This window comes from Camelus dromedarius, chromosome 26, assembly GCF_036321535.1.
Source record: "Camelus dromedarius isolate mCamDro1 chromosome 26, mCamDro1.pat, whole genome shotgun sequence".
NCBI lineage: Eukaryota > Metazoa > Chordata > Mammalia > Artiodactyla > Camelidae > Camelus > Camelus dromedarius.
In genome coordinates, this window is record NC_087461.1 from 18572171 (window position 1) to 18597373 (window position 25203).

Here is a 25203-nt window from a genome sequence, read left to right on the forward strand (position 1 = left end):
CATTCCACTTTTTGATGTCAGCCCACAAAGAAGGGCAGGTTTAGGAAGACAAATGGAGAAATGTCTTGAGGTTGTAAAGAACACAATAAAAATGTATTCATATTGTTAAAAGTAGATCTTGAAATGTACTTGAAAGTCGGAGATCATAATGACATAAATAAGTATTTATGACCTAAGAAAAATTGCCTTCTCTGGTACTTTGAAGTATTAAAAAAAATACCATACAGAATTAAATTACAAAGCCAACACACTTGTTTACGCAGCTGGTCTTTTTTAAAATCGAGGAACTTGAAACCTACAATTGTAACAGGCTTACTGGTGACACCCCAATGCTTTGAAAAATAAATGAAATATCATAAATCACCTGACAGTGCTTAAGCTTAAGATTTTTATCATCACTCAGACATTTTAAAAATAAAAAGCAATATGAAAGGATAGGATCTTGTTTTGTGACCTATAAAGTTTAAGATAGAAAATAAATCATACTATTAAATGTCATTTCGAACCCTAACTTCAATACTTAGGATGAAATTGGCATAATACTCTTGGTTCTCCCTATGAGAATTCACACAAATAGAGTAGCTTTCCTTACAAAATATTTCAGAACTCTGGCACTTCCTGTGATAAATGAAGCAATAAGGCTTTGGAATTGCAATTGTATATTTAAGTACTTCATACAGGCAACCAGACTGTCAACCTGTCGGGTATCTAGCACTATGAATTCATTATTTGGCATCCAAAAGAATGTTTGAATACTTACAAAAAGTAAAGGACTAGGTAAAAGCCTTTTAATTTTAAACTACAAATTTAGGACCACATTATAGCCAGAGTTCAATCTGCATTCTCTGTTGAGTTCACATTTAATGAAAAATAGTCACAAATGTTGCAGGAAAGGTTGAAATGAAAAATCTATAAATACCTTGAAAATGTTTTAAGATTCAACAGAAGAACAGTTAGGTCTAGTGTTTGCCACAGTGTCCTGAGAATCCTCCTCATAGTTAAGTTTCAAGAACACAAATTATAGGGGACATTCTCCATGACCTGACTGTAAGGTAACTTGAATGACTACTGGTCACTGGTCATCAGTTTGAGTGATGTTTCAATTCTTAAAAGTGTGCCTTCAGGAGTCCGCTGGACTGGCACCAGGGGACTGAGGTCAAAGCTGGGCCTATGGAAGACTGTCATCATTTTAGATTTCAGCAGTTTTTCTAATTCATTTTAGGACACAGCTACCAAAACTTCAGCTTCCAAATAAGGAGCTAACCAATGTCACATCCCTCTCAGGCTGTAGACAGGCACGGGATCAACGTCTGAATAAATGACTGAATTCATGATACCAGAAAGCCCGTTTCTGACACCTTGCGTGCTGCATTGCTGCTGCTGAGGAATTTGTAGAGTATTTAATTTTAACATGTATATTATGTTTTCATGAAATTATTATTAAATATTGAATACATACCAAACAATATTGTAACCTGTGTGTAAGTTATAAAGAAAAATAATAAAGTGAACACCTGTCTTCCCACCACTGAGTGTAGGGAAGAGAACACTGCTAGCAGCTTGGAAGTGGCCCTCTCCCTTTTGCAGTGCAGTTTTCACCCAGTGAAATGCACAAGCCTTAAGTGTTCCATTCCATGAGTCTTCACAAATCCATGTATCTCGTAACCCAAACCATAACCATCACCTCAGAGAAAGTGCCTTCGTAATCCTTCCCAGTCCTTCCCTGCCCCAGCCTCGAGAGGCAACCACTCTCTGATTCTTTTCCCTCACACACTTTGCTTGTTCTAAAACTTCATGAAAATGCAGAAGTACTGTCTGCATTTTTTGGAGTAAGATTTCTTTCAGTTAGTACAATGAGATTCAGCCACGTTGTTGCAGGTGTAAGAGCTTTGCTTCCTTTAATCTGAGTAGTACTCTGTTTCATGTCTACACCAGTCTGTCTGTGCATTCTCTCACTGATGAACACCTGGTCTACTTCTAGCTTTTGGCTGTTATGGATGAAGTTACACGTGCGCATGCTCTGTCCTTGTGAACATCTTTTTCGGTGGACTTCAAGCATGGGACTCTTGGTACCTCTCACTCTTACAAAGCCAACTCTTTTTGACTTCTGGCCCATGTAATCATAACCAAGGGTTGCAAGAACAAAGCAAGGCGTATTTAGCTTCGACTTTTGAGCAGATACAACACAAGCTCTTTGTCCCTTGTGAGAGACAGGCCTGTACCCTAAGGCTTGCAGGTTGCCTACTTGGCCTTCCTTCTACAACTTGCATGTTTCCTTTTGTTCTCTCCACTGTTGTCCTCTTCCTCATTCTCTGCTTCTCCCTGGCAGCACTAACTTCATTTTCCATATCTTCATTATTTAGTCTTCAGACTTCTGTATTTATCGGGATCTGAGAGTCAACGGATCAAGTTCTTCATCACCACCACATCCGGCCCTAAAAGGCATCATCCCACCCTTCATCTCTGGCCTTTGCTTGCCTCGTGCTGGCTTCTTTTCTGGTTTCCTTTTTAAAGCCTTTTCTCCATATGCTCTGCCTTAACTTGCTTCTCATACTCTTCTTGATCGAATGGGTCCTCTTTCTGAAGCCTTTCTTTTGCTTTATCAAGGTTGATACAACCACAATCCACCTCCTTAGCATCCTTCACAATGGATTTCTACATTGGTGGCCACTGGTCAACCAACTTTCCTTCATCAGTAAATGCTATTTTCTCATTCCCTTAAAATGTTTCATTACTTCTTTTGTTTCTGTGATTTCCTTGGTTTTCTGGGCCTCATCAGTATTAGGAGCTGACTGAATCTGAGGCCCCTTTGGTTTTACCACTTTCTTTTCCATTTCCCCCCCATCTGCCTCTCTACCGCTTCCTCCTCTTCATTATTAGCACCACTGGCCAGTCTGTACCCCGTCTCTTCTGCTTCTGGTCTCTTTCCACCTTACTTAAGGATCTAATTAAGCTCTAAATGCTTCCACTTAAGTCACTGGTGAGGGACAGAGCCTTAGGCTCAGTAATTCCTCTTTGGTCTGCTGTTCCTACATTTTCTGAAGAAATCTCACCCAAGGACTTGCTCACAGCAAGACAAAGAAATAGAGCATATTGGGATAAATGTAACTCAAATCAAATACTCCTTCATCAGATATACTAGCATATGTAGAAAACAAAACACCTTTGACCTCTTTCTTTTCCACTGTTGATCTTGGGATGACTCCATTGTCTTTTTTTTTTCTTTCTAGATGTCCATACATTTTTCTGGATTGATTTTTATTTCCGTCATAGGCACTTTCTACTCAACAAGTTGCTGCACTACCCTTTTTTTTATCTTCTGAGGGAAGCAAAATTAATAAAGCTTCATCATCTGCTTGGCAGGTCTCTCAGCTCCATGCATATGAGCTGGCATCCGCTGGGCAATCAAACCGAAGACCTCAATTCATGGCCTGAATACTCAACACCGTGGCTGCAGTCTCAGGAGCAAAGAGCACTGTTCACTCTCTTGCAGATAAACTTCTTACAGACTCCCATTTTTCTCATCTCCAGCTGTCAACCACAGAAGTCAAGGATAGAAATACCGGAACACAGGCAGTAGAAAACTCGGTTTAGAGATGGAAACTTTTTACAACTGGGAAAAAAAAAGACTACTCTTTTTCAGACGACTTCTCAAAAAGGAATATAGGATACTTATTTTTCACTTTTGCTCACAATCTGTTAAGTTTTGTTCCAAAGTGACAAGGCTGTTATGTTTTACTTTTCTCATTAACGCAAACATGTACAGAGCTTTTCAAATTTAAGCAAACAAGGTACAAGGTCTTTTACAGATTTGATTTGTTTCGTCTAGAAAAAAAATAAAGTCAATGTTTTTTAGAAAGATTTTTTTGATAACAGTATTCATAGTATCAGCAAAATTCATGACCAAGATTCTACTTCATCGGGAACTAACCTTTGGAGAGTTGCATCACAAACACTTAATGCTTCATGCTCGTGTTTAATACTAGTCAAACCTGTGTGCAAACGAGCATACTTATGTGGTGGAGCTTCTCAAACATCTTGCCTTAGATCCCTTCCATCAATGATGAGATTGCTGAAAAGCCGTGATTCCTCCCTAATTCTCAGAAAACCAAAGGCTTGAGAAATACATAAGTTCTCTCACAGGCAGTATTATCAGAACCCAAAGTCTCCCTGTCAAGATCTATTACAGACGACGAGAAGCTTCCAGTCCTGGGACAAGGAAAAATCCAAGTCTTGCCAGATCCTGTTCCAGCAATTCCAAGTACATCTTGACCCTGCAAAGCCAGGTTTTTAAAAAAAAAAAATCTGTTTTCTAGTTTCACCTCAATAAAGGCTCAAAGGAATAATTTTTTGAAATATTTTCCAGTTCAAAACTATTTGCTTGCTGACTTAAACTTGAAGGATTATTTAGACGGACACAAAAAATCTGTAAATTACCTATTCTTTTCTTGAACATCTTTTCAGTATATTCCATTTTGTTGCACTCAATGAAATCTGAGCCAACATAATTTCCTCTCCTTATAAAGAACCTGATCTGTTTTCCCTGGCTCCCCAAAGGAATCTTTGCTTTACTTCCGAGGTTCAGCGACTTTACTAGGTACAAACAGCATGCTCTTTAAATATGCAGATTCTAGATGTATTTCAGAAAAGCTTAATCTCTAAACATTGGCTTTATTTCATTAGTTGGGTGTCTTCTTGTATGTATAATATTATATATATATGATGGATCTGCTCTGCCTGTCTGCTATATCAGTGGTCTACAAGTTTGGGTACACTTGGATCTATACGAAGACTTTCTAAGAGATACGTGGGCACAGATAGTTTTAAGGCAATCAAATTCCAGATCCTCAACTTCCAACCATCCTATTACTGACCTTTCTGGGAAGGTACCTGCAGAAGGTATCACATCAGCCTCTTTCTCACTCCCTTTTCCCATCCGTCCTTCACAGCCACGCTTTTTCTCACTCTACAAAGAAATGCATACCACTCACTAATCCTGTCTAGAGCATTGCCCTGGAATATAAAAACCCTCCAGGAAGCCAAACCTGTAAATCCTCCTTTAATCAAAGCACCACAATAAGGACTTGTTCTTTCCCCATCACATACACATACACATAACATGTATATTTTATTAAAAAGTGGCGTATGTGGGCCCACGTTAGTATATTACAAATTCAGACGTATAGCAGAATGAAGCAATAGTGAGAGGGTATTTACTTAAGGACCTTACCTTCCAATCAATACCCTTATTATTGTAAAAGAATCAACTCAACGCTGGGAGACTTTAGTGAGCGCAAAGCAATGAAAGCTTGAAGGCAGCAGTATCACTGTATCCAGGCAACACATAGTGAGGCTCTGTGCCTTACCTATTTATCTGTATTAGAATCAGAATTCACTGTGTGATGGTTGTCATGGACACCTACATTAACATATTTATTTGAGCTGAAAAATCAAGTTGGACTTTAACTGACAGAAGGAAGTCTGAGTTGGAAGATAGGTTTCAAATTGATGACTAAGTTTTGTCAATTAGATTAAATGGCAATCATCTCCCCTAAATTGAGTGATCTACAGTAGAGCTGCAAGGTTTTGATACAAATATATCTCAGACATATGTTAAGACAAAAAAAAAATTCCTTTAAAAATCATGTATGTTGGTAAATATATATTAAAATTAATAGTATTTCTAAATAACACTTTCTAAGCATACTAGGTTAAACAAGGTGACTCTAAGTAAAAGAGTAATAAATATAACAGACATTTGATAAATCTTAGTTAAGACTTTTTGATGAACTTCCCCAACCTGAGAAAGTGATAATAAATCCCTTTCAAATTTAGATGGCTTCCAACCCTTTGCTTTCCACAAATGACTGGGTAATTGACTTGTCACCAGACAGATCATTAACATAATCTATGGATCACTTTGGATTTCTGGCACATTACTCAGCACGGGGAGAAAAGTTCATAAACGATGCGGTTCTGGCGCACTGTAAACAGTGACATTTTAAAGCCAAAGGTGTGACATCAGCTTTTAAATGCCTACTTGACTTGGCTCACTCTGCTCATTTCTAATCTCTGTGACCTCACTCTGTCTCTTGTACTCCTTCCAACTCTGTTTTCATTGCTTTGGTAGTTTTGGTTTTTTCCTTCAGCTGTTTTTTTTCCTGAGTTCTGCTTCTAATTTTATACTGAAATTTAATTCTAATCATTCATTTACAACTTGTAACTTGACCATTTCCCATTTTGCGCGTGGCGTGACCTAGGAATCCGATATTACACTCGTTCGTATGTGCGATTTCTCGCCCCAACGTGATACATTGAAAAATCTACCCGTCCTTTTCCCCACTGATCTACGACACCGGTTGTGCTGTAAATCTAGGTTCCATATATAGATGGATCTGTTTCTGAATTCGCTACTCTTTCCATTGGCCAATTTGTATATCTTTATATCATACACTGATTTAATTATTATAATTTTATATTAAGTTACAGCATAAGGTAGGAAAGACACTTTGTTCTTCAGGAGCATCTAATTTTCCGACCACTCCTCTTCCACGTAAGTTCAGAATTATTTAAGTATCACCAAAACAAAAACAACAACACTTACAGTAGTGATGTTAAAACCCCCAAAACCTGTTAGGGATTTAATTCTAAGTGTATCGAGCGTATTAACATCTTTGCAACATTCAGTTTTCCAATCCATGAATACAGTGTTTCTCTCCACTTAATTGCCTCAGAGTTAATATCTTTCAATAAAAGTTTGTAACTTTCTCAATAAAGGTTGTGGATATTATTTGTTAGATTTATTCAGATGCTATTTATAGTCTGCTTCTACTGTAAGTTGTATATTTTTAAAATTACATTCTTCTATAGTGACTTCATTATGGAGAAACCCGGCAGACACCACCTTAACCAAATGATCAAGGTTGACATTACCAGTGGTGTCATGTTGACAAGGATATGATATAATCATGAGAAGACATCAGACAAACCCAAATTGAGGTCCTTTCTACAAAATATCTGACTACCACTCTTCAAGTGTCAGATCCCTGAAAGAGAAGACCAAGAAATTGGTGCAAATTGGAGTAAACTAGAGAGATAACAGCCACCTGGGTTTGATCCTGAAACAGAAAAAGAACATCCGTGGAAAAACTGGAAAAATCTGAATGAAGGTGTAATTTAGTTAACATCAGTGTACCAATGCTAATTTCTTAGTTTGAGAAGATACACCATGGCTGTGTAGGATGCTAATCATTTCAAAATAAATGTTGCTTTTCTTTTTTAATTACATACTCTGTTTTGCTTCTATTGTTGTTGCTGGTCACAGAAATGCACCTGGCTTCCCTAGACTAATTTTGTATCCAAAACCCTTGCTAAATTCTCTAGTTAATGCTAAGAATTTTTCTGTAGAGTTCCAGAAATTTTCTACATTGACAATTGTGTCATTTGCCAATAATGACAGTTTTTTTTCTACCTTATCATTCCTACATGGTTTTTTGTTTGTTTGTTTGTTTGTTTTTTAGGTTCCCTCCCCTTTTTACTCCATTGTCTAGGATCTCCGGTACAACATGGAATAGAAATGGTGATCTTCATCCTTTAAGAGTTAAATTGTATCTGTTGAGGCCCAGAGATCATTTTAAGTTCATCAGAATAATCTAAGGAAAATAAGTTGTTTTCGCTTTGAACATGTCTACCGTAGAGATAGCAATACTTTTTGTTTTTAACATTAAAAAAAAAATTCTGTGTGCTTTTTTTGGGAGGGGGTGGGTGAGGAGATAATTAGGTTATTTATTTATTTGCTTTCTAATAGAGGTGCGGGGGATTGAACCCCGGACCTTATGCCTGCTAAGTCCACAGTCTACCACTGAGCTATACCCACTCCCAATAGTTTTAAATACTGTTTATTCAAAAGTATAAAAAAAAATAACACAAAGAAAAGGAAATAACACAAAGACGAAAAAGAAACGCAATCTGGTATTATGTTATTAAGACAAAAGAAAAACTGTGACATTAACCTGGTTAATATCCTCCAAACTCTGTGCTCCCTGTCCCGTGGAGCTGTCCCGGGGAAGCAGCGGCGAGGCCAGAGTCCACAGTTCCCAAGCCTCCCCCCTCGCACTAGGTGTGGTCTTGTACATCATTTTCCCCAAAAGAATGTCAGTGGAAGTGACTGACTGTCAGGTCCCAGGCTGAGCTTTTTCAGGAGCAGTGAGGTGTGTTCACGCTCCTTCCCCAGCGGCTGGAGGACTGGACTCAAAGGCCCGGGTTACAGAAGGTCACCTACTGCTCAGGAATGTCTTCAAGGCTCTATTCATTAGCAATATATACACTCTAATTAGGTTTAAGCTATTATGTTTTTTGTAGTCCGCTTATTAGAGTAGTTATTTAGCTAGCTAACATAAAAAATGTATCTGGAAGTGGGGTGCAGACCCAAGGGAAAAAAAAAATCTAAAAATCTAAAATATATGGCAACTGCCTGGCATCGGAGCAGCAGGAAATGGAGAAACCAAGTAAAGGACAGAAAGACTGCCCTGTCACACAGCCACAAAAATTTTAACAGAAGTGTTCCTTGCAAAAAGGAGTCCACAGTGATAGAAGTCAAAAAGTGGTTGCCTCCGAGGGGGCAAGTCAGGGGATTACATGGCAACCGGCATCCCTCTGGGCTACGGAAATGTTCTATGTCATATTCTGAGTGGTGGCTTACGATTGTATACAATTGTCAAAACTCCTTGAACCAAATGCTTCAGAGCTGTGTGTTCACTGTATGTAAATGACACCTCAATTTTTGAAAATGCCTGAGACAGCTTTAGAGGCAGAACAAGTGTCAAAGTCTGGAGCCACAGGGAAAAAGAGAAGGGAAGCAGAGTCTTAGAATGACAATATCACTTGCTGTGTTTATCGAGAACTTACAGGAAAGAAATCTGCCTAGCCAAGAACTGTTGGGTTTGACAGCAGAAATGAAAGGGAGTGGAGAATCCAGAAATCTGGAGGCTCCCGGGGTTAGAAAATCTGACTGCTTTTGCATTTTACACAGTAAGAGAGAAAAGACTGAAAAAGGCTTTGGGCAAAAACGGCCTGTTATGCTTTCCCAGGTGAACAGAGGGATGAGGTTAAGCATGTCAACTTCCCATGAAACCCATTTCACATGGCCACGCAAGGGCCCCCAGTAACTGGAGAGAGGGGGGAACTGGAGAAAGGAAGCAAAGGAATAAATCAGCCTTAGGACTTCGGGGTGTGCTTTTTGGCCAGAGGGACCATGCACAATTTATTGTCCAACTCGGGACAGTTCTGAGCGTGAACGAGGGCACTGTTACTTCACGTGCACAAGGGACAGAAACTAAGATGGTCCCCGCCAGACCCGGACATGGAGTCTCTCTATCACTAGCATGTGGAATCAACTAAAGATGGAGATCAGAAGCCAGCTACGTTTCTGAGGGAATAATATTGCCAAAAAACCCACACGCCTTGCCTCGAAGCCTTTGGCTGACTCTTAAAGCAATGCTCAGGCCACCAAAATTGCATGGTCAGAAAGTAGGAAAAAAAGTTCACATTGCCTCCAAGGAGGACGTATCCTGCAACGTCTACATAAGTGTGACCCTGAAGGAAGATGGGCAAGGAAGAACCTTCCAGAAGCCAGATTCAGGTCCTAGAGAATAACGAGCAGTGGAGTTTCTTCTAGCGAGCAGGGCCAGAGTCTAATCAAGGGACATCTTCCACTCTAGGCAAAGGTTCTTCCAAATGCTTTTGGCCACTCCTTTTTTTTTTTTTTTTTTTTGGTCACTGTCAGTATTCCTAATTCTAAATGTCCCCTCAGCTCTAGAAAATTAAACACAAACATTATCTGCTACTTGGACCTAATGCAATAAATTTTGGGTATTGCACGGAATGTGATGGTGTTGAGAATAAAGAGTCTTTGACAAAGATCACTGAACTGCCTGCCAGGAGGCCAGGATTCTTATCCAACCTTCGCTATTAACTGTGAGACCCTGGATAAATCCTGATATCTCTGGGACTTCAGTTCCTTCATTTGTAAAATGAGTAAGAGGATGCCTTCCAGTACTGTAATTCTAATTTAAAATTCTTGACCTCGCTGAGCCCAGAGAACCACAAAAATCCTCTACAAAACGCCATTATCTGGAGAATCCATAATAGACTAGCTGGTCTTGTTTTTACAGCAAAACCAACTCAGCACTATTCTAAAAAGTTATATTGGCAAGAAAAATCCTGGCACTTTTTCATTTCTTGATTTTTCTATATTATTTTGCTCTTTTTATAGTACATTAAAGAATAAAATATAACCTCTTTTAAGTTGGAAAAGGCACTTGCCTTCCATTTCATTAGGCTTTAGAAACTGATCCAAAAAAAAGGGGGGGGGGAGCTCCACTGCACTTAAAAATGTCAATCCTTCTGTAATATTTAAAGACTAACATTTAGAATGTTTTAAAAACCAAAATGCAATTTGGAGAAGACTTTTAATCTAAAAATACCATAATAATATATTTTATTAGTTACATGCTCAACATTAACATTCATTGAATCCTGAAAATATTATTGTTTCAAATAATTAAAATTTGAAAACTATGTCTGCTAAAATTCAACTTTTGATGCCTCTAATTTTTGGAAGAAAATAGCATTCAGGAAGAAAATAGCATTCATTGGTAAAAGGTAAGACAAAAACTAAGATTCTACACTGATACTTTGTTACTCATAATATAGTTGTATACATGTATAAAAATAAGAGCCAAATATTTTAAGAGATTATAATCCAAATTTTGTCACTTCAAATCACTGTGTGTTGGGACAAAGGAAAAATGGCAAACATTCTGCAGGTCCTACTATCAGATACCCGAGTATCATCAGTGGCTTCTAAATCAGTCCTGTTTACTGATCACCACCAGCTACAAAACTACGGACCAGATGTTGGACTACCGTATGAAACAAGAAATATCAACTCCACAGGACCTTGAAAAAAGATCACTCTAATTATCTGTTCAGTGAGTTAGTGAATCAAAACGCTAACGAACCAGAATAAGCACCATGAAAATTCCTCCTTACCTCTGAAACACAAACTTGCAGGTGTACCTCAGATTACACAAAAATGTAAATAAGTTTAAATAATGGAACATTTGTAAGTAGAATGTTTTTAAATGTGCTAAGGAGAAACTGTTTGCCAGTAACTCTCAGGTAAAAGGAGAAATGCTTTTTTAACGATAAAAATTATCCATTAAGGGGATAGTTCACAAATTTACATGTTCCCATATCAGTAGTGATGTTGAGAAGTCTCTTGTTTGTTCTTATCCAAAATATTTGTATATGACACTTTTTCTTCTCTGGAAACCTTAATGTTTCTCTCTTCCATCTGTTCTAGGAGAGTGTCTTGCATTATTTCTTTGATAATTCTCTCCCACCCTCTCTTGTATTAGTGAGCAACTGGACCTCCTAGGTTGTGGCTCTAATTATTTCTCCCTCAAATTTATCTTTCAACCCCTCTAATAAATTTATTTCAGCCACCATATTTCTACTTTTTGTAAGTTACTTCTTTAATTTTCCTTTCCTTTAATTCTCTTTTTTTAAAAAGACTATTTTCTATGCAAAATCTCGTATGTTCAAAGACAGTAATTATAGTTTGTTAAGTTTCCTACGGCTGTCTCTGTAGCTCTGTCTCATCAGCATTGTTTCTGTTTCCTTTATCTCTGCTGTCATACTGGAGGCATCCCCAGTATCTGTTGATCCTTGGCTGACTATTCCCATTTAATGGTAAATTATCAGGAAAGCAAGTTGGCAGCTCTGTTCGTGGGTTGAAGGTGAGCTTCAATGAAGGGCAACGGGCAGCAGGCTGGCTCTTCCTAAGGGGAGGGGGGCACTACAGAGTTTCTCTGGGACCGTACAGTGTCTCTAGAGACTCCTCCAGCACCCTGTTTGAGACTTAGAGAAGTCTGACTCCTGGTGCTCTGAGAGCAGGGCAGACTTTGACTTAACCCCACCTTCCACCATTCCTTTGTCCCTGACCCTAGATTCTCTGAAGTTTCAGCTTCTCCAGAGAATAAAGCCTCCCATCGTCTGGGCTGTGGGGAAGGTAGTTATCTGGCTGGGGTGAGACAGGGACCTGAGTGTCCAGCTGGTCCCTTTACAGACTTTCAACTGGCCATCTGTTTCTAGCCTCGCACTTTACCTCCTGCTCCAGCCTAACCCGATTCCTTTAATCACAGGGCCCTCCAAGGTTCTACAAGGCAAAACTGCTCCTGTCACAGTTATTCTCCTCTGTAGCTGGTTAGGATTTCACCTTCCTCTACTCAAGCACAGTGTTATGCACTTTCTGTGTTCCTATTTGTGGGTAAGAGCTACTGATGTCACTTATTTTTCAACAAAGAGAGAGCTAGAAATGTTTCTTATTCCCTTTGTTTTGGATGGTCTTTTTTTTAATAGAAGGCAGAAAGTTCTCTCTTCGCCATCTTAAAATCAGAACTTAACAGCCTCAAATTATTTCACATATGATTTGTAACGGTTTGAATCTACTACAGTTCTGGTCTGCTGGACACTCTTCCATGTCACTTCTTTTCATTCCTTCTCCTTTGGAGAAGACCGCCCTCAATCCACGAGACCGCAGTGGGGCTCTCAGTCACTGGGCCACACCCCTCTATTGCAGCATTAGGAAAGCATGCCCCTACTCTGGGCCACAGGGATTATTCATCACACATGGGGCCGAAGAGAGTCAACCCGCATCTTCTCTAAGGCAGGTAGCAAGGTGTTTGGCCCCACAAGTTTCCTTTTTGTCCAGCCTGCTAAACGGGGAAGATGACAGTCTCAAGCTGCCCATGGTCATCTTGTCTGGAAAAGGATGAATAAAGAAACCAGCAGGGCTGAAAAAGAGTCCAGATGAGCTCACCCGAGTTCCTAGCTGCAGCCACGCCCAACGCCAGATGCACCTCTGGAAACCATAGTTATGTAAACAATTAAGTCCTTTAATTTTCACGAGCTGGCTTGAGCTGGCTTTCTTTCATTTGCAACTGAAGGAGTCCTGATGAATTCATCATTTAACTGAAATGTTCCAAATTACTAATACTTAAACTGCACAACACCACGTCTTTGCCAAAAATTAAACAGCCTAACTTCTTTCATTAAAATAAAATCACGAATCATGATATCATACCCATATGTCCCTTTCACCATTTAGGTGAGATCCTTTGATTTTATCTGAATATTCTCATCTTTTCAGGGCAGTAGTACCTTTGAAAATGAGGCATATATACATTGTGTAGTACTGTAAACCCAACAGTCACTAACCTATGGAACAATTTTCCTCCAGGTACTTTAAAAAGTCTTGTCATTTCTTTAAACCTTCTCTATCAGAGCTCAATTTTTTATAAAGCTCAGGCTGTATGGTTATCTTACACAAGGGCTCTGTGGAAAAATGGAAATAGTATGTCTCAAGAAATGTGTTCCCTTCGGAAGAAAATATGGTTTAAATGTAGAGAATTATTCAGCCTAAGCCTCTGATCCAGAGACTGGAGACCAGGATAATTTCAACCCAAGGATCTGCGGGGCAGAGGCAGACAGTAACAGCACGCGTCCACGGAGGCAGGCAGGGATGCTCAGAGTCAGCTGTTCCTGGCATGTTCTCCCTGGACTGACTTCTCCAATTTTTTTTTTCCTTTTTGTTACTGAAGTAGAGTTGATTTACCATGTTGAGTTAGTTTCAGGTATACAGCAAGCTGATTCAGATTCTTTTCCATTCTAGGTTATTACACGATACTGAATAAAGTTCCCTGTGCTATACAGATGGTCCTTGTTGTTTATCTATTTTATATATAGTAGTATATGTATATTAATCCCAAATTCCTAATTTATCCCTCCCTCTGCTCCTTTCCCCTTTGGTAACTATAGCTTTTTTTTCCCCCTATGTCTGTGAGTCTATTTCTGGTTTGTAGATAAATTCATTTATATCATTTCTTTAAGATTCCGCATATAAGTAATATCATCTGATATTTGTCTTTCTCTATCTGACTTACTTCACTTAATATGATAATCTCTAGGACCAACCATGTTGCTGCAAATGGCATTATTTCATTCTTTTTATGGCTGAGTAGTATTCCATTGTATATCTATATCTACACACACACACACCCCACATCTTCTTTATCTACTCACCTGTCAATGGACATTTAGGTTGCTTCTATGTCTTGGCTATTGTAAATAGTGCTGCTATGAACATTGAGGTGCATGAATCTTTTTGAGTTAGAGTTTCCTCCAGATATATGCCCAGGAGTGGGACTGCTGGATCATATGGTAAGTCTGTTTTTAGTTTTTTAAGGAATTTCCATACTGTCCTCCATAGTGGTTGCATGAATTTACATTCCCACCAACAGTGTAAGAGGGTTTGTTTTCTCCACACCCTCTCCAGCATTTATTATTCGTAGACTTTTGAATGAGGCCATTCTGACTGGTGTGATGAAATCTTCAATATTATCTACAAGCCACTGTGCTTGTTAGCCCAACAGTCAATGTCTAAGCCTCTGGGTTTGACGTTCTTGCCTGGGTCTCTATCCATTTCAAGCACGTATCAAGGCCAGGCAGGTCATCTAACAGAGTAAGAAGGCTAAACAATTTTTAATGTATTGCAATTAGGTTACTTGCATTAAAATGTAAATCTTATTAAAATTCCAGTTTCCATATTCTGTTTTTTATTGGTTTAAGGGTTTTTTTTTTTTCGGTCATGCAGCATTTCTATCTGTTTTTAGTTTATCCATGATTTGTCTATTTTGTTTGTCTTACATAATTATTGTTTGGCACTGATACTCCCTATATGCACAGAAACTGTGTATGAGTAATAGTGAATAATGATGCAGATAATAATAGCTCAGTTTATTGAAACTCAGTCTGTGCCACACAGTCTGTTCTAAGTGCTTTCTGTGTATTAACTCATTTTGTCCTCACCTCATCCCTGGGAAGCTGGTACCACTGTCCTCCTTTTACAGACGAGGGTGTGGAGACACTGCGAGGGGTCAGCTTGTGCAAGATTACAGAGCAAATGAGGTGTAAATGTGAATGCAGGCACTCTATTTCAAGGATCTCTGCTCCTCAGCTATTGCTCTTTGCTCTGCAGATATACCCTCCTTTATGGGATGAATCGTGTCCCCACAAATATTATGTTGAAGGTCTAATCCCTGGTACCTGTGGACGTAACTGTATTTGGAAATAGGGTCTTTGTAGACATAACTAGGTTACAATGAGGTTGTACTGGACTAGGGTAGGCCCCAATACAACACGACTGCTGTCCTTAGAAGACAAGGAAAATCTGGACTCCGGGAAGACGGCCACGGAGGACGGACGGTGGAGTTATGTTGCCACAAAGGACAGTGTCACCCGAAGAGGTGACATAGCTTGTCCCCTAGAGGCCCTAGAGGGAGCCCAGCCCTGCAACAGCTTCATTTCAAATTTCTAGCCTTCAGAGCAGTGAGAAAACAAATGTTGTTTAAAGCTCCCCAGTTTATGGTACAATGTGATGACAGCCCCAGGCAAACAACGCACTGTCTTTCACTTATACCAAAATATGCTGTCCTATCAACCTGTTATTTCCAATTCTAACACAAATGGCAGTATAAGTAACATTTAACTTTCCTCTGAGTTCTATTCAAAGAAACTCAGCAGCCAGGGGTGGGGCTGTGAGAACTGAGCAGCACAGGCTCCCATCTCATAGCAGCGGCCTCTCTTCAGTCTGCTGGTGACTCCTGATGACAGCCGCTGGACAGACAGGACCGAAGTGCCCAGATCATACAGTTTCCAAGAGAACTCAAATCTGTACGTTAAGTTAGTTAATAACAAATTGAAACAGCAACCAGTTAAAAATTACACTAGTTAATAACTAATTCACGTTGAAAACAAACATCAGGTCAAATGTGGCCCACATCTATGGACCAAACCGGGCCATGATCTCTATGGCGTGTAGATTTTCTTTGCTCTCTCTGTCTCCTTTCCCCTTCACCCCACTTGGCCAGGCTCTCCCTGGAGTCCTCCATCCACAGATCTAGAAGCAGGCACAGTGCTGGCACTAGAAGTCAGGGGAGTCAGCACGTCAGAATGAGGGGACCCTCCTGGGATGTACTGAGCCTGGCAGATGCGGAAGAGTCCTACACACTCACGAATCCAAGATTGAACAGGTGCACCCTTCTGGCTCCATATCTGAAGTCTAATACTATTTTTTTTTTTATTGAAGTATAGTCGATTTGTAATGTGTTAATTTCTGGTGTACAGCATAGTGATTCAATTATACGTGTGTGTGTGTGTGTGTGTGTGTGTGTGTGTGTGTGTGTGTGTGTGTGTGTGTATACTTTTCATTATAGCCCATTACAAGGTATTAAATATAGTTCCTTGTACTATACAGTATGATCTTGTTATTTAGCTATTTTATATATAGCAGGTTGCATCTACAAATCTCTAACTCCCAATTTATCCCTCCCCATCCCCTTTCCCCCCTGGTAACTATAAGTCTTCTATATCTGTCAATCTGTTGTTTTATAAATAAATTCATTTGCATCATTTAAAAAATATTCCACATATAAGTGATATCATAGGGTATTTTTCTTTGTCTGACTTACTTCACTTAGTATGATAATCCCTAGGTCCATCCATGTTGCTGCAAATGGCATTATTTAATCTTTTTTATGGCTGGGTAGTATTCCACTGTAATGGCATACCAATACTATTCTTCTGCCATGTCAGCTGGTCTTCCTAAGGCATCAGTCTGATGTATGAGAGACTTAGGGCTTTACTGGGGTAAAGGTTTTGGGTAAGCCTAGGACATGACCTTGGTACTTCTTAGGCTCACTGCCACTTCATTCACAGCACTATCCTTAAACTTAATGAATTCCCTTCATTTCTTATCTCTTCTATGTACACTTGAAAGAAGTGTAAGTGGATCACAATAGCTCAGAGTTGTCTTTCAGTATTCACTGTCCTGTAACCTGTAAAATTTGCCCGGAAACCTGAACACTGTTTGTGAAAGCAGTTTTGCAAAATGTGACTTTATTACTCAGGCTTATTAAAAACTTCAAAAGTATAAAGAATTGTTCTGAGAATGTTCACATTAACTCCAGTTCAGTAAGTCTACCACTACTTAGCAGCCTTAGATTCTTCTGAGTCCTCCGCTGGCTACGAACATGTCTTCAGTATCTAGCAGAGCGCAGACCTGTTTGCTATGGTATAGAAACTAATGACTGCTTCTGGGAAGTGAAAGGAGACACCTGAAGCATTGCCAGGACTCTCTCTGCTACACTGAGATATTAAATTCAGAGATGCTGTTTGGCACTCCATGGTGTCGGGGACTTAGCACCATGGCAAACTGGCAAACATTACTTTGGAAAGTTTGCACAGCAATGTTAAGAAGCGAAATAGCACAAAATCTGTCCAAGTCATCTCATATAGTGTTTTGGGTTTTTGGTTTGTTTTTTACTGGAATTAAAAATCTCTCAATTGTCCATGGGTTTTCATACCTGTAAAATCACACTGAAATTCACTAGCTTATTATCTCCCAACAATCCTAAGTGGTCAGGAAAGCAGGCTTTACCCCCATATGACAGATGAGGAAACTGAAGCTGAGAGCATTCAACGAGTTGTTCACAGCTGTCAGCGAGAGAGGTAAGGCTTACAAGCAAACCTGCCCCTGCCCCCAATTCCAAGTTCACTGATCTTCCCAACGAGTAAAAGTCACACAGACCTGGAGGACCAGGCTGTTTAAATAGTTAGATAACCAGACCTGGGATCAAAACCAAGTTCTATCGCTGACTAGACTTCTGCCATCAGATAGGACTTTTAAACCTCACTAAATCCCCAGTTCCTCCTTTGTAAAGTAGACTTAAAATCATGAAAGACGTGTAAAGTACACGATGTGGAGAGGGCACACAGCGAACGACAGCTCCCTTCTTCCCTTTCTCCTGCCGTATCCCTCAGATCTAAGCAGACCACCCATTCTCTGTTAAACACTGGGATGATTACTGAAAACCAAAGTAGTTATAAAAAAGTAATTCAAGGGATGTGGCGATACTGCTAACACAACAAGTTCACTGTCACAGGCAGGGAAGACCAAAGCAGAAATTGTTGTCACGTTGTACTATTACAGAACAGCCAAGAGAGTGGTTCTTTTCAAAAAATCCAGGATGAGGGTGGAGGGTATAGCTCAGTGGTAGAGTGCATCCTTAGCAGGCCCAACCTCCTGGGGTCAATCCCCAGTGCCTCCATTAAAAAAAATAAAATACATTTTTAAAAAAGAAAAGAAAAAAAGTCTAGGATGAGTCTTTTTAAAGGGGACAGGTCACATCAAAACATCACACCTTGAACTTATTCTTTGCCATCTAATAAATATGGCCCATTGCTGCCATAAATTATGTAAAACACATCAAAGAGATATGAAATGTGTCCGGCCGTGACAATGGTTCGGGACTTCTGAATGTGGACACCCAGCAGCCGTCATGTCCCACAACGGCCAGGAGTGTGCGTCTCGGGGCCATCTGGCTTCTCAGTGCCACAGGAGAACTTAAACTCTGACACCTCTGACCCCCTGTCTGGGGCTCACTGGGTCGGGGGCAGGGTGCTCGTGGGCCAGCACCAGCAGGGGATGGGCCCGAGTAGGAGGTGAGGCAAGAGAGAAGCATAAACTCAGAGTAAGAACAGCTGCTGTTGTCAGGGGTCTGCTACCACAAAAAGGAAGTAATGATCAATTTGATGCTGAAAAGGTTAAAATGCACTGCATAATTTAGACTACTTCTTCAAGTATCAACTTAACGCTGGAGAATTATGTGCCAGTACCTCTCATCTGCGTGACTCCGGCTCTTGGCACAGTCCCGCAGAAGCGGGGCTGTGTTAGTGCATACGAGGGTGGGGATTCAATGCGTTATGATCAGGCGAAAGGTCCCATTTCTCATCTGCATCACTTCACTTCCTATTAGCAGTTAGACGTGTACGTGGGTAGACAATGGTCTCCTTCCATTAAATGCAAACTGGCGGAAATGACTGTTTAAGTTGCCAGGTTGTAAGGAAAAGAGATCAAATTAATGAGGGTGAAGTAGTATCATCAGTTTATAAAACAAATCATGCCGCGGTCAAGGCTGACGTCACCACCTCCCACACATTTAAGCACACTTGAAAATGTGAACCTCTCTTTTTCCCACCACCCCTGCTCCAATTCAAGCTGTTTCTTATTTCCTTTCCATTCACATGTAGTTGACGAGTCATTTATCTTGGCAAACACCAATGTCACCCGTCTCAGGATCCCCTGCAGTTCCCACTGCTTGAGGGCCAGAGGCCCGACTCCCCAGAAAGGCGTTCGTGGCTCTCCTAAACTCACCCGTCCTTCTAATTCAGTGGTTCTCAACCACAAGAGGAGCTTTAAAATATAAACAGGCTTCCGTCTCATGCCCCAGAAATTCTATTTATTAGTTCTGGGGTAAGGTCCAGGGACTTGCATTTTTAAAAATATCTGTGATGATTCCCCTCACGGCCAGGGTCGAACCACGGGCAACATTTTCTCTCCTATTATTTCACCAACAAAAGCCAGACCTTCTCTTCTAGCGGTTTTGTTTGTTTGTTTGTTTGTTTGTTTGTTTGTTTGTCTAGTCTTCTATTCATGTAGTTGCTCCAACCTGGAACACCATTTCCTCTCCTAACTCTTTACTTAAATCTTCATCATTGCTCTAAGACCAACTGAAACCTCACCACTGTCTTTACGACCGTGGTGAATCAGTGGTATTGCCATTCTGATAATCCTAAGGACATTTGTTACTTTTGTGAAGTATTTTATGGCATTTAATATCATGTTGTTTGCACTGGGAATGTTCCCTTCATACTTCACTCCCCACATTCAGGCTCCTGGAGGAAAAGCAAACTTTTCCTATTATCTTTGGTTCCGGTTTCCAGCCCCCAACATCTATGGCTGTGTTAAACACAAAGTTGACGCTCACTCGTGTGCTCCAAGCTTATGATGACTGAACAAATTAAATTCTCTTAACTTTATGGAGTGTTTTTTTTACAGCCTGACAACATAAACCGTCAGCCTCCAGGGCTGCTCATACACACAGGTGTGCGTTTCGTGGGAAGCATCACTATGCCCATGTAGAAATGATAATCACTTGTCCACACAAACTGATGAGATGTCAAATATAGGGCTGATGCCTATAAATGTGTTTTTCCTATAGACAGAAGTCTTTTCCATATTTATGTATTCAATTTCCATAAGTTTGTAAAGTAACTAAAAGGGGGAAGTAATGAAATAGATCCTAATCTGCTGATACCTGACTTCAAAATGACCCACCCGTGCAATAGGACAGCTGAAGCCCCATTTATCATCCTACTCTACTGTGGGGAGGATGGAAGAGCAAGGGTTCCCTTGCCCTCAATTTAGAAGGCACGAGGGTACCAGTGACCTACAGGGAAATGCCTCTTATGCAAATACTAAAAACCAAAAAGCTGCTAGTGTGAGAATATCCAAAATGTGCAGCCACTGCCAGAGCCCCAGCCCAGACCCTCCTTCTGCTCAAGGTGCCCAGAGAGTCACTGCTCTGCTTCTGGAGCACGGGAGATGTGCTCCCACGTAAGGAGCCAGAAGTTCTCTATGAAACAGCGTTCCACGTCGGGGCTGCCTGTGGTTAAAGCAGCACTGGTATTTATGAGTTAAACAGCATTGGGAGGGCTGGCTGAGAAACGTAGCCACTATTTATAACACTGTTTTTGTGGAAAAATGCTTTCTGCATTCCAAACAGCAGAATTAGACATGAAATCCTGGAATACAGTTTACTTCTGAGGTTGGGAACTATCTTGTTAATTATACTATGGTCAGTATCTTCCTGGGATAAGACGGCAGCGTGGCGGTCGGCCAGGCGCGCATAACAACAATGAACGGTTGCCATGAGTACGGACCATATGTGTCTGTAAGGATGAAAGCTGGAGGGGATGACGGGAGAAAAATCCAGGCACATTCTTAATTTGTTAAACAAATATTTACTGAGCACTGTTAAAGGCTCTGTGGAACACTGTGTGAGACAAAAATAAGTTAGACGAGAGGTTTAATGTTCTAGTCCTTACAACCCAGGGTGGGAGACAGGACAGGCATAAATACTAAAGCTGTGTGGTAAAATGTGCTGAAATAGCGATAAAGACAAAATACGGGATGAGGTCAGCAGGGAGAGGGAGAGTTCGTGCTTCCAGCTGGAGTGATCAGGGAAGGCTTCACAGAGGAGTCTGGACCTGAGCTGAGCCCTGAGGGTTTGCACAAGACTTCAACAGGCAGAGAAACCAGTAAGGGAGGAAAAGAGAACAGCACAGAGAAACACCAAGAAAATAAGTGCAAGTCAAGATGCAGAGGCGTGAACAACAATGAGAATTCAGAACAGGGCAGAGGAGTCCAGCTGGTGCTAAAGTTAAAGTGGGGGATATTTTTAGGAGCTTGGTAGAGGGCTCTGAATGCCAGACAAAGGTGTGGATTCTATCCGGCAGTGAGTAGGGAGCCACTAAAGGGTTTTCAAATTTCTGGAGTGGATCTATATGCAGATCTGCCTGGCAACAAAGGACAGGACGGAAGAACAGAGAACGAAAACAGAAGACCATTAGGAGGTAATTATAATAGTTGCAGTTGGTTAAGATGATCTCTCCAAGCTAGGTTTTTGAATTAATAGTTAAATGTTAAAGGTTCAAGTGATGGCTAGTTACTAAATATTTCCCTTTAATGACCAAGAACATGTGATTCATTTAGAAAAGCTGTATAAAGACTTTAAAACACTGAAAAACAAAATACTTGCTACAGTGAAAAACCATTTTAGAAACATTAGGTTTGGCACATAGTTGGGACTTGATACCCAGACTTGATACAAAATAAACGATGATTTTGAGGTGCTAGTCTCATTTAAAAAATAATACCATGAATTTAAACACATTTTAATAAGCACATGAAATTTAGTAAGTAATTATCTTTCCACTATTTTCCAGGACTAGTGATTTGATACACATGGTGACTGACTATGAGATATTCTGAGAAATCTGAGTGTTGAGACAGCATCAAAGGTTGTGGACTTAATTCTTTACAATTTATTTTTATTTATTTATTTTGTAAAAAGTCCCTACCAAGTATGGATTTTTTTGAGGGGAGGGGGGAGAGGTAATTAGGTTTACTTATTTATTCATTTTTAATGGAGGTACCAGGGATGGAACCCAGGTCCTCAATCATGCTAAGCACGTGCTCTACCACTGACCTATACACCCCCCTGACAGTTCTTTACATTTGAAATCAGTCATAAGCTGGTGCTTTGACAGATGTGAGCAGACTTACGTGAAGTGACTTGACTGAGTAAATGTCTTCTGAACTTCAAATTTTCAGTGTTGGTTGAGACATGGCATTCATCTTATCTGAAAACAAGTGGAATGGAAGTAATGAAACTGAAAGAACTGTAAGCAGCTTACAGAAGCCAATTAGATGATTACACCTTACAGACCATAAAAGAGTTATATTTAGTTCTATAAAACTGACATTAGTTATATTATGTATAATTTAAGAACCTAAGATAAAAATCTCAAGGGATGCTCGACTTCTAAAACAGGAGATCTAATACATTCCCTTCATATATTTTTATGTCAATCTCCTAAAAGTTCTAGAAAATATATTATTAGATCTTTAAGCCTGATTAACACTGAATTATTTAAAATTTCACCAACAATTGAGCCTATTCAGTACCATGTCACAGAGAGCAAGGAGAGATGAAGCTGAGTAAAGAGAGTTCGTGCCCTCAGGAAACCCACCAGCCGCCAGAGGAGGCAGACACACACGGACAGACCCATATCAAGACCGACACAACCAGAGCTGCAAGCTGGAAGGAGCGCTGTGGGGCCTGGGGGCGGGGCCATCCTACAGGGGCAAAGCCTGAAGGCTGTGCTATGGCCTGAACTGTGACTTCCAACGCCCCCAAATTCAGATGTTAAAGCCCTTGTCCCCTAGCACCTCAGGCTGTATTTGGAGATAAGGCTCTTTAAGAGGCGAGGAAGTTAAAATGAGGCCTTCAGGGCAGACCCTTATCCAATCTGACTGCTGTCCCTATAGGAAGAGGAAGTCAGGTCACACGGCGACATACCAGGGATGTGTGTACGTGGGGGAAAGACCACCGGGAGACACAGCAAGAAGGAGGACACCTGCAAGCTAAGGAGAGAAGCCTCAGAAGAAATCAAACCTGCAGATACCCTGCTCTTGGATGCCTGGTTTCCAAGACTGAGCCAACAGGCTTCTGTTGTTTAAGTCACCCGGTCTGTAATATTTCCCTCTGAAGTCCTAGCAAAGTAACAGCCTGCAAATATGGTTTTAAAAGAGATAGGACTTTTTAACAATCAGATAAAGGTATGGTTTGGAAGCAAATAACATTCCAAGAAGAAACAAAAATTACTTTTATTTTAGGCATAGGGGACACAATGTAGAGGGTGAGCTCAGAGTCAATACACTTCCATAACAGAGGGAGAGCACAGGCTGGGGGAAGAAAAGAGATGAGCAGGGTGGGGAGGTTGGGAGGAGGCGAGGCAGGGAGGCTGAGGGAGGACAGATCAACAGATAGACCAGGACTGGAATGCAGGGCTGAGGTCACACTAAGAGGGCCGAATACTACATGCAGTATATAGGGTTTTATTTTCCACACAAAAAGAGCCATCAAGGGTTTTTAGTAGAAAACTCATTCGATTTGTGTTCTAGAAAGATGGCTCTGGCTTTGGAGTTACTATGGGAAGAATTCAAAAGGCAGTGAGACCTGTTTTGTTACTGCAGCAGTCAAGGTAAGAAGAAACCAGGGCAATCGCAATGGAACTAAAAAGTCAAAAACACGCTGAAGATGTGCTTGAAAATGAGAACCAGAATAACCACCCAATCAGTTATGCGAGACTGAACACAGGCACAGTCACCACCATTTAGTGACAGAGTCACAAACGCAGAGTCCTGGGCCTCCACGCGTTGTCTCCATCGACCACTACTTGAAGAAATCAACCAATCCGAAGCCTCACCCCACTTCTGACATCTTACCCTAGGACTTGAAAGCCCAGCCTATACTCAGTAAAAACCCTAAACTCATTTCCTAAAGGAGGCACCACTCCAAAATCATCTGTGTGGTCTCATGACAGCAAGTCAACAGAACAGTATGCTTGTCTCCTAAAAGGTTTATTTATCTGAGGAGGGAGCTTTCCACAAAAAACGGATGCCCACCAATGAGGTCAAGGAAAAAGAGACAGAGGAGTGAGCACCCTGTCCTGCCTTTTCAGGGCAGAAGGACGACTAAGACTAGCTTAACAGCCACTGGTGGCCTAAGAAAGAAATTACAGAAGAGAACAGAAGAGAACAGAACTTCTAGTAATGGAGAGATTAAACAAAGAGGAGAAATGGAATTAACTAGCAAATTTTATTCTTCTAAGAGGCATGATTTGAAAGAGAAGCTGAATCTTCAACAAGATTTGTTGTTGTTGTTATGTTTTTTTTTTTTCGTGTTTAATGCCAGTAAAAGGGATACACAGGAAGGAAGAGAGATCAATAATGGGGCAAAATCAAGAGAAGATGGGAACAAGAAGCCTAGCAGAGTGAACCATGCAGGGAGAAACTTCATGGTTAGAAATGGAAGAGATGGTGGGTGATGTATATAAATAAAAATTATTTTGTGTAAGGGTATAAAGTTGGGGAGTTAAGGTCAATGGCAGGACCACATATTGTGACAGAGAGGGGAACAGGGAAGGAAGGAGAGGTGGAAAGACAGTGTATGAATAAAAAACTCTGAATTTAAGAGTGTGAGAGAAAAAAACTTGCCAGAGAAGAGGAGAAAGGAAAGAAAACAGAGGGGCTTTCAGTATTTGAGATCTTCAAATGACTCTGAACAAGTTAAAGAATGACGAGTTCTGTGTATGAGAAACCCAAAAACATGAATTAGGAGAAACAGATCTAACAGTCACGTGGTGTGGGGACACCCGTGGTGCAGAGGACAGTTTCAAGACTGACGCTGACACAACTGAGGAAGAACCCTTGGAGAAGCAGCCATAGCTCAGATTGGAATAAAAACGTCAACTTCATTTGTGGGGAAATTGGGTAAAAGATCTGACTCTAGGCGTCCTAACCATTTAAACTGGGTTGATCCAAATTGCCCTTTTGAGTTTACTATGTGGATGAGAGGAGAATGTGTGTGGGTTTGGACAAAAGGGGGTGAGAAA

General features: G+C 40.5%; 1 protein-coding gene and 1 pseudogene across 27 annotated transcripts in view; both read right to left on the bottom strand.

The window, feature by feature from the left end:
* Nucleotides 1-25203, bottom strand: part of ZNF438 (zinc finger protein 438) — a 150241-nt gene that overhangs the window by 57923 nt on the left and 67115 nt on the right. For 19 of the 27 annotated variants that reach the window (XM_064479478.1, XM_064479476.1, XM_064479475.1 and 16 more), the window contains one exon: nucleotides 22310-22386. The exons of 3 other annotated variants lie outside the window; for them this stretch is intronic. The gene's annotated coding sequence lies outside the window, so the exon portion shown is untranslated. Of the gene's footprint in view, nucleotides 1-18798; nucleotides 19003-22309; nucleotides 22387-25203 lie in introns of all 27 variants that reach the window. 5 more of the 27 variants (XM_064479467.1, XM_064479464.1, XM_064479460.1 and 2 more) reach the window with 1 other exon arrangement.
* On the bottom strand, nucleotides 1370-3796 carry LOC135319405 (probable ATP-dependent RNA helicase DDX10; annotated as a pseudogene).